We start from the raw sequence: 10130 nt of genomic DNA on the forward strand, positions 1-10130 counted from the left end.
TGTACATCCTTTGAAACTCTGCTCAACCCACTTGCCTTCAATTCATTTGATCTCCTTTCAAACATCTCAATTTCTTCAACATATTTCCTGTTAGTCCCTTAACAATATAGCAAGAATTACAGAAGGGGGGTTGAATGGAATTCTTGAACCTATTTCTTAAAATGAAAATGTTCAAACTCGAATATAAATATAAGTGTTTTGATTAGCACAATGCGGAATAAAAACTTAAGTGAATCAAAACATAAGTAATTAAAAACAAGAGTCTTTAAAAACTTTCTGGTGGATTTAAATAACTCCACCAGAGATATATATTATATCGAGAGAACTCTGTGTGCAAGAATGCTCACAACTGCTTACAAATTTGAACTACTGAGAATATAGAGAAATGCTAAAAATTCTGCTTACAAATGTTTCTCACTTTTTGTATCTCAGATCTTCGTTTCTATTTGCTACTTTCTTGTTTTATATATTACCAAGATTACAAAGTAAAAAGATAGAATCAACATAAAAACTATCAGTTTTTATGCTTTGCTACTTTGTTCTCTATTACCCAGTTAATAGGCTTCCTCATTCCATTTGCATACATCTCGACGCATGTGACCAGTTGTCACTGTCAACTGATGTTTGAATTCTTTATCCGTTGAGTACATGATCATTCGTCGACTTTATGATCATCCGTTGATGGCTTCATTGATCATCCGTCGACTGCTGTATTAAACATCCGTTGATAGCCATTTGATCATCCGTCGATGGCTTTGGTAATCATCTGTCGGTAGCTATTTTGGCACTTGACTTCATTTCACTTATGCAGAATTACAAGACATCATTTATGTACAATTAATCAACCTATTCTGCATATCTAGTTAAAGTCAACATGACTTATATGCTACTACAGAATCTATACAAAGGTGTATGCAGAAATGTGCTACAGACTCATTATTACATAAGCTACTCACTCGATGGATAATAAGTCATCATCCGTCGGGACTAAAATGAGTTATCCATCGGGACTATAATTCTTATCCGTCGAGTGCTACATTATTTCACTAAGTAAAATCTACTTAGGTTTTTTGTCTATGAAATCATCAAGCACACAACATATGCACAACAATCTCCCCCAATTTATGTCTACTGGAATTGTAGCCATAAATTAGGAGATACTTGATGATAACAAAACATCCTAAACATACAGCTTTAAAGAAAAGTAGATAATACTGAAAGTGCTTCAATTAATCAAAATGTACAAAGTTTGGCTCACAGTCATTTTCAAGATGCTCCTCTAGCCTGAGCAGATTTTTCTAGTTTCTTGAAGGTCTGGATCTTCTTCCAAGCTTTCTGTTGTTCTCATCAATCTGATTTTGGAGCTGCCTGTGGAATTCCAGTTCATCAAATTCTGAGAGATTTAGCTTTTCTTGCATTTCCAAGAGAGTCTCATTGCTTGAGATGCTCAATTGGTCTTTTAATCTGAAAAATCTTCTCACCCCTTTGTCATCTATGAACTCCATCAGCCAGTAGGGCCTTGGATGCATTCTTCTCCCTGTGTATGGGATGATTAGAGTCTTTGGGAGTGCATCTTTAGCTCTAACACTCCTTAGTTCTTCCATCTTCTTCAATACTAGTCTTCTTGCAATGACATTGAACCCAAAGTTCTTCTTGAAAGATGAATAAACTTTAATCAGTACAGCTTGGCTCTCTTGAAGAATCCTGTGAAGTGGCCATTGAATCTCCTTTCCTCCTTTGTACTTTAACACTAACCTTTCAGGTAGGTTTCTGTATACATCAATTCCCCTCACTTCATCTAGTTCATCCAGATAGAGGTTTAGATCATAAAATTCTTTGATGTCACACAAGTACAAGTAGTCTCCCTTATTGACTTTGGGCTGAGCTTTGACTACAGATTTGGATTTGAGGGGTGACAGCTTCACTTTCTTGACTGCCCTTGACTTTGTCCTTTTTGGCTTGCTAAGGATTGGTAGACTGAAGTCAGGAATTGGTATGTTATCCCATTCTATTGGCTCATCCTTGGGCACAATAGGTTCACCATGAATATTCCTGTAGGGATCCACCACCCTTATATCTTCAAATACCACAGAGGGCTTTGATGCTTGAGTTGTAGCTGGTGTGGGTTCCTTAGGAAATTGATTTCCCAATTCCTTGTCAATAATATCCAGTTTCCTTTTTGTTCTTTTAGCCAATTCCTTCTTCCTTGGAGATTTCTTCTGTTCTTCAACTTGTTCCCTTGATTCAGTGGCTTCAGAAGGTTGAGAGGAAATCTATTGAGATGAACTCACAGCCTGTAGCTTGGCTAAGATAGCAATCTGCTCTTTCTTTTGTTTAGCCTTCTTTGTATCTAGGGCAGCTTGCTTCTTTTCCTGCTTTAATCTGGCTTTTTTTCTCTCTTTGCTTGAGCAAATTGAGGATGTCCAGCTACCACACAAATTTCCTTCCCATTTCTGAATATCTTAGCAATCCTCTTTTTAGAAGCTGAATCAGTTGGATCTTTGTAGAAAATAATTGATCTTGACAGAAGCTTCTTTTCATCAGGCTTGGGTGTCTCATACACAGTATCCAAGGGGTTCTTTAAGGATGATTTTGAATAGTTTACCCATGGTTTAAGGATCATTTCAGTCTTTGGAGACTTGATGCAGGAAGATTGTCCTCTTTCTAGATAATTCATGCTCATCTCATTCACACTGATTTGCTTGACTTGAGAGTGATGAATGGCTGACTTAACTGGCTCCTTGACAAGTTGAAACTTCTTCTGTATCTCCTCATCAATCTTCTCCCAGTTGATCAAACTCAACTTTCCTTTCTCAACAACTTTCAAGTTTGCTGCTGCTGCTTGAATCAGATCTATACCATCTGCAACTGGTGGCTTTGAGACAGTAATTGAAGGTACAATTACTTTGTTGATTTGTATTTGAAGTTTCTCCCCCTCACTTGGTCCGTTCTCCCCCTTACTTGGTTCTTTCTCCCCCTTTTTGTTATCATCAAGTTGAGGAGTCAGGCCTTGTGCTTTAGCCAGTTGCATTAGAAGATTTGTCTGAGACTGTTGATTTTGAAGAATGATGGCCACAGAATTTTCAATAACTTGAACTCTATCTTCCAACTTGGCCAGCTTCTTTTCAGAATCTGATTCTCTTCTCAGTCTCAGTAATAGATCCTGCATGGTACCATATGGCATGATTGAATCCAGTTTCTCAGAATTGTAGGTCTTCAAGTCAACTATATCCTTTATGAGTTCATCTACACTCAGATTCTGTCTTAATTGTTGTAGCTTCATTAGATGTAGAGAATCTAGATGAGCTTGAAGAATAGCCTTGGTACCAGCATTTGAGCTCCTCTGAATGGCCTTTTGGATAGTCATGATTTGTTTGACCAAGGATATATTAAATTGTCCTGGTGTGGACTCCTTTGTCAATGCCCATTCAGGTAAATCTGGAATAGAACTTGGGCCTTCATCTCCCCCTAAGTTCAAGCTTCCATCAAATGAAATAGAGTCATCATCATTAGAATTTAATCCAAATTCCTCAGATGGCACACCAGCTATAGGAGGCATCAAATTGACAGCAGCTTTATCCCTTTGTAGAGATTCTGAAGTATGCACCAGATTTAAAGTCGTTTCTGCCTCCTCATTGCCCTGAGCAACCAACAATTGATAGGCTGACACAGGATGAGTAAAAGTGCCAGCATCCAAGGAAATGTTATTAATTACAGCTTTGTAATGTTGCTAAAATTGTCTTTCCTTTTCAGCATCATCCACAATCATTAACTCATGAACAATGACTAGATCCACCCTTATACCCTCTATACCTGCTTTTCTCTCATGTTCTCTCTTTTGTTTTATCAGGGTCTCACCCTGGCTCCCCACCCTCACACCCTCACCTTCACCTACTAAGGTGGGACTCCTCTCACTCCCTTTTGCTAATCCTGAATAAATGGATTGCTGATTTTCACTCATTTCCTCTCCTTTTTCCTGGGAGCAACCCAGACTCTCACTCATAGCACTCTGCTCTCTCGATCCTAGGAGTGACTGTACAACCACTAGATCTTCTGCACTTGAAATAATTGAAGTTTGAAGTTGTGCAGAGATACTCGACGGATGAGTGATATCCATCGAGTGAGTGGTAGTGCTATCTGACGGATAACTGCTATTAGGCTTATCCATCGGGATACAATCACTACTCGACGGATGAGCAATATCCGTCGAGAGAGTAGAAATGAATGAGGTGGGAAGAGAAACTATTGTTGACTCAGTGCTGATTGAAGATATTTGGGGCACAGATGTCACAATAGTTTCTGAAAGAATTGGCAAGTGAGCCAACAAATCATCTAAAAGATGATGCTCACTTGTACTGAATTTTTGCTTCCCCAACAGAGTTAAAGAAGGGGAATCAGGAATTGAAGTGTTTATCATATCCACTTCCAGAGAGTTTGTTGGTGAGTATGGTGTATGAGATGCTTCTATAACTAGAGATTTTGGCTGTGACTCAACATTTATTGGAGCCACATCAAACTGAATTTGAGAGAGTGCAAGGACTGTGTCTTTAGCATCAGTTTGCACTGTGTGTGTGCCTTGTGCATCCCCAGAGGTTTTAGATTTCTTTTTTCTTGTATAAGTTTGGGGTGAGCTTGTGTCCCTAACCCTATTGGCCTGTGCTCTTGGCTGAGAGCTTTGTTTAATAACTACATCCTTTTGGGAGGATGCAGCTAGAAGTGAGCTTTTGTCCTTTTTAAGCACTGCAGTTTGTTGTGAAACTGCAGTGTGGCTAGGCTGGGATTCACTCAACTCTCCAACCTTATTCTTGGGGTTTCTTTGATGTTCACCCCTTCCCTCACCTAACTTACCCTCCTTCACACTCCCCTCTTTGGCTTTGGTGGATTTTTCAACTGGTATCTTTTGAGAGATACCAGAGGGGGTTTTCTTTGATTTGGATTTGGAAATGGTAGTAGGTTTGGAGGCTTTGGTAGGCAACTGTTTGGTCATTGGCACAGTTGCCATAGCTACTCCTGAATTCAAAGAAATAGTGGAGGTTGGAATAGTTGTAGGGATGGATGACCTTACCTCACTTACCTGAGGTGCCTGCATTACAGGAAAGTAGAACATTGGCACATCCTTGTGATGATTAGCCCTGTTCAAATCTGCAATGAGTCTTCTCTCTTGAACCCAACAAACCAGTTTGTTGTTTGGGTTCTCAAGCACAATCTCTTCACAGAGGTGGTTAGCCAAAAACATGAAAAATCTAGCATAATACACATTCTTACCTCTTTTAGCTAACTCACCTAATTTAAAACCTAACTCAAATAATACAAGGTCACTGAAATTATAGAATTTATTTGTAACTAGCATGTATAGCATGTTAAGCATGGAAATATTTACTGAATCAAAATTACTGACTTTTCCAGAGAAAATCTTAGTAACTACATCACACATGAAACTCCACTCCTTCCTAAGACCCATTCTCCTAATATCACTCAGTTTAGAAGTAGGGAGTGCATAATGCATGGAATTAAGCATATTGATAATATCAGTGTCATTGTGTGGTGAAGTCACATTATTATCAGGAATTTTGAAACATGCTTTTATCACATCACTATTGATACAGAATTCTTTACCTTTAATGGTTAGAGTGATGGTCTTATCTGAAGAGTTGTAGGTAGCAGTGGTCCACATCTCTTCAACAACTTCACAGAAGATTGTGGGTGATTCCAGCATAGCGTAATTGAGCTTGCAGTTCTTCACAAAGTCCATCATCTTGTGGTAGTCCTCTGATTGCTGAATACCCTTATTGACCAATGCAGTGAAATTGTTCTTCTCATAAATGAACCCAGTTTGAGACATAATCTTTACTACAGGTGCCATTGTTAGAGAATGAAAGCTTGAAGAGAAGGAGAGTAATTGCTTGAGAGAGAATGAAATTAGAGCAGTTGAATTTGAGAATGATAAAAGAAACCAATTGCAATGAAATAAGCTTTTATACTATCTCAAAAATAACTGATGAAAATAATAAAGTAAAGTAAATTAACCAATAGAAAATTGCCTAAAATAGCCGTTTAAAAATAAACTGTAAAAATTCCACCCATTATCCGCCGTGTAATGCATACAAACTGTAAGTATACTCGATGGATAATGTACAGGGAATTAGCGGCTGAGATAAAGACAATTCGACGGATAAGGATAAACAATTATCCGTCGAGTTTTAAAAGATTCCAGAAAAGTGATTGATTTTCATTAGCAAATAGTTTATCGACGGATGAATAAACTCGATGGATAATGGTTATCCGTCGAGATGTAAATTTTGACTTAGCCAAAATTTCATTCAAGACTGAAAAATCAATTAAATTTTTGGCTGCATGACAACTTGCAAAATAACTCAGATAAATTTAAGAGTAATTAAGCATACCTAAGTCACTTACCAACCTTGAAAAGGTGGATTCATCCAGTGGCTTGGTAAAGATATCAGCAAGTTGCTTCTCACTTGAAACAAAATGTAGTTCCACAGTACCATTCATCACATGTTCCCTTATGAAATGGTACTTGATATCTATGTGCTTTGTCCTTGAATGTTGCACTGGATTTTCAGTGATGGCAATTGCACTTGTGTTATCACAGAAAATAGGAATTCTCTCAACTTGCAAACCATATTCTAGCAATTGATTTTTCATCCATAAGATCTGTACACAGCAACTGCCAGCAGCAATATATTCAGCTTCCGCTGTAGAAGTAGAAACTGAATTTTGCTTTTTACTGAACCAGGACACAAGCTTGTTTCCTAGAAATTGACAGGTTCATGTTGTACTCTTTCTATCAATTCTACAACCTGCATAATCTGCATCTGAATAACCAGTTAGATCAAAACCAGAATCTCTAGGATACCAAATGCCAAGGTTTGGTGTTCCCTTGAGATATCTGAAAATTCTCTTAATAGCTATCAAGTGAGATTCTCTAGGATCAGCCTGAAATCTAGCACATAAACATGTAACAAACGTTATATCTGGTCTACTAGCTGTTAAGTACAGAAGTGAGCCAACCATGCCTCTATAACTTGAAATATCCACAGACTTTTCAGTAGTGTTTAATTCAAGCTTAGTTGCAGTGGCCATGGGAGTTTTTGCAGATGTGCAATCCATTAGATCAAACTTCTTTAAAAGATCAAAAATATATTTAGTTTGACTAATGAATATTTCATCACTAACTTGCTTAACTTGTAAACCAAGAAAATAAGTTAGTTCTCCCATCATACTCATTTCATACTTACTTTGCATCAATTTGGCAAACTTTTTGCAAAGTTTCTCATCTGTAGAATGATAAGTGGCATTTTATACCACTTAGAACGTCTTAAAATGGCTTAAATTGGTGTCTTGAAATCAAGTATTTTGTGTATTTAATGCGTTTTTCTAGTGTTTATGCATTTCAGGGTATTAGTTGCATTTCGGGGGAGGAATCATCAAGAATAAGCCTTGGCATGTGTTCACCATTGCGAGAGGAAAGGAATGGGCAGATTACGGCGAAGAAACGGAGCAAGCTTGGAATTTTTCCAGTAAGGTCCTGCGCGCCCGTGCAGCAATGCTGAGCGGCCGCGCAGCAGCCTGCGCGCCCGCGCAGAAATGTTGAGCGGCCGCGCAAGGTCGGGGAAAAAGCTGAATTATTTTAGACTTCTACTTCTGTGTGGCTTCCAACTTCTATGTAATCTGAGTTTTATGGGACTATTATATAGGTAGATTTGAGACGTTTTCATAAAGAGTATTAAGGAGATTATGTTTTAGATTGTGTTTTACGCAAGAAGCGAAGGAGATAAGGAAGAAGACCGATTTAGCACACCGCAACGAAGAGGAAGCATATATTCTTGTGATTCTTGTTTCGTTGTAACGTTGGATGCTAGTTTTCTTGCTTTGACTTATTTACTCTTGTGACGTACTCTGTTTTAATATAATTAGTTTAGTTATTATTTTCTTGTGTTTGTTTATCATGATTTCATATGAACCCATGATGGCGATGAGTTCTATTATGGGCTAATCATGATCATGGGGTTATAATGGATTTATTATGGAATTCTTTAGTTAATTGTTTAATACTTTAGTGTGTGATGATTGCATGATATCTAGTATTGGTAGCGCGTATTCGTCTTATGTGCGTCACGAACATATAAGATAGGGTGTTAATCTCTTGTGAAGCGACGGTGGATCTTGAGATTTAGAACTTGCCATGCTAGCATAGGTTCATGTACGTTGTGCATGATTAGTGGGTAACTCTAACAGTTTTATTTGCCCTATGTAATCAAAAGGAATAACTTGTGCTTAAATCGTTGTGTTGTCAATTTCTGTAGACATATAGGAACTCAACATAATTGATGACTATTCAACTTCTATCTTAATTATGGATGCTTGGTAGAATGGTATTAGTACAATGAAAGTTGGCTTTTATCAGTTTCGTGTTATTCGATTAATGTCATCACTGTCACATGCTAAATGTAATAACAATGGCTATAGAAGGAAGTAATAATGAAGTTGTGATCTCATGAGTGTTTTATTATTGATAATTTGAAGTGTTAGTTAAGTGGTTAATTAAGTAGTTAATTATAGTTAATATTTGATCAACAATTTTAAGTGTTATTATCTTAACATTGAGAAGTAATCATACATTGGTGAGTGAGTTTAATTAGACAATAATTTAGTCTGAGTCTCTGAGGGAACGAACTAGAAAGTATTCTATATTACTTGCGAACGCGTATACTTGCGTGAATATTAGTGCGTGTTTTCGCCCTAACAAGTTTTTGGCGCCGCTGCCGGGGACTCGACGTATTTGTTTAGTTTATGTACTTACCATCATTGGTCATTAGGACTCAGTGATTAGGACGTAGTAGTTACTTACTCTTTTCGGTTGTGTTTCAGGTACTTTAGCAAGCGTTTATGCAAACTCGTTCTCGTGCTCGCAAGAGGACTTTAGATACAACTGAGGAGACAAATGAAGTTCTTGATATTCCGGAGAAGTTAGATTTTGAGGATTCGGATTCAGGCGCTGAGCAGAAAGAACCAGTAAACATGGGAGATCGTATTGTTCAAGCTGATCCAGCTCTTATGGATTTTTCTCGGCCTAAAATTGATGATATTCAGTCAAGCATCCTTCATCAAGCTATTCAAGCTAACACCTTTGAAATCAAGCCGGGCACTATTCAGATGGTGCAGAATTCTGTTTCTTTTGGAGGAGCGGCAACTGAAGACCCCAACATGCACATAAGAAATTTTGTCGAGATCTGCAGCACTTTTAAGTATAATGGCGTGACTGATGAGGCTATCAAGTTGAGGCTTTTCCCATTCTCACTGAGGGATAAGGCTAAAGACTGGTTACATTCTGAACCAGCTGGGTCCATCACTACGTGGCAAGATCTTGCGCAAAAGTTTCTGGTGAAGTTTTATCCAATGGCAAAGACTGCTGCTATGAGGAGTGCTCTTACTCAGTTTGCGCAGCAACCTACAGAATCTATGTGCGAGGCTTGGGAACGCTACAAGGAAATGTTGAGAAAATGTCCACATCATGGAATGCCGGATTGGATGGTAATCACTGGTTTTTATAATGGTTTGGGGGCCCAATCTCGGCCCATGCTCGATGCAACAGCTGGAGGAGCCTTATGGGCTAAAAGCTATACTGAGGCGTATAATCTTATAGAGACAATGGCTGCAAATGAGCATCAAAACCCAACTCAAAGGATGACGTCAGGCAAGGTCGCAGGTATTCTGGAAGTTGATGCAGCCACCGCTATTGCAGCCCAGCTCCAAGCGCTATCAATGAAGGTTGATTCTCTGGCTACGTATGGAGTTAATCAAATAGCTATGGTTTGTGAGCTTTGTGCAGGTTCTCATGCTACGGATCAGTGTTCTCTTGTCAACGAATCTGTTCAGTATGTGAATAATTATCAGCGACAACAGCAGCCTGTGCCAGCGACCTATCATCCTAATAACAGAAATCATCCAAATTTCAGCTGGGGGAATAATCAGAATGCTATTCAGCCACCATATCAGCAAGGGGTGAGTAAACAGTTTAACCCACCTGGATTCCAGCAACCACAGCAGTATGCTACAAGGCAATCATATCCTCAACAGGGAAGTGCAGCTGCACCTACTAGTGCTGA

At 38.5% G+C, this 10130-nt stretch overlaps 1 non-coding gene across 1 annotated transcript; it reads right to left on the bottom strand.

Annotated features, from left to right (window-relative positions):
* Positions 1–9435: 9435 nt before the first annotated feature.
* On the bottom strand, positions 9436–9542 carry LOC141694169 (small nucleolar RNA R71). The gene has a single exon (XR_012563495.1). It is a non-coding gene; the product is annotated as a small nucleolar RNA R71 (small nucleolar RNA).
* Positions 9543–10130: the final 588 nt, after the last annotated feature.

Source organism: Apium graveolens, chromosome 10 (genome assembly GCF_009905375.1).
Source record: "Apium graveolens cultivar Ventura chromosome 10, ASM990537v1, whole genome shotgun sequence".
Taxonomy (NCBI): Eukaryota; Viridiplantae; Streptophyta; class Magnoliopsida; order Apiales; family Apiaceae; genus Apium; species Apium graveolens.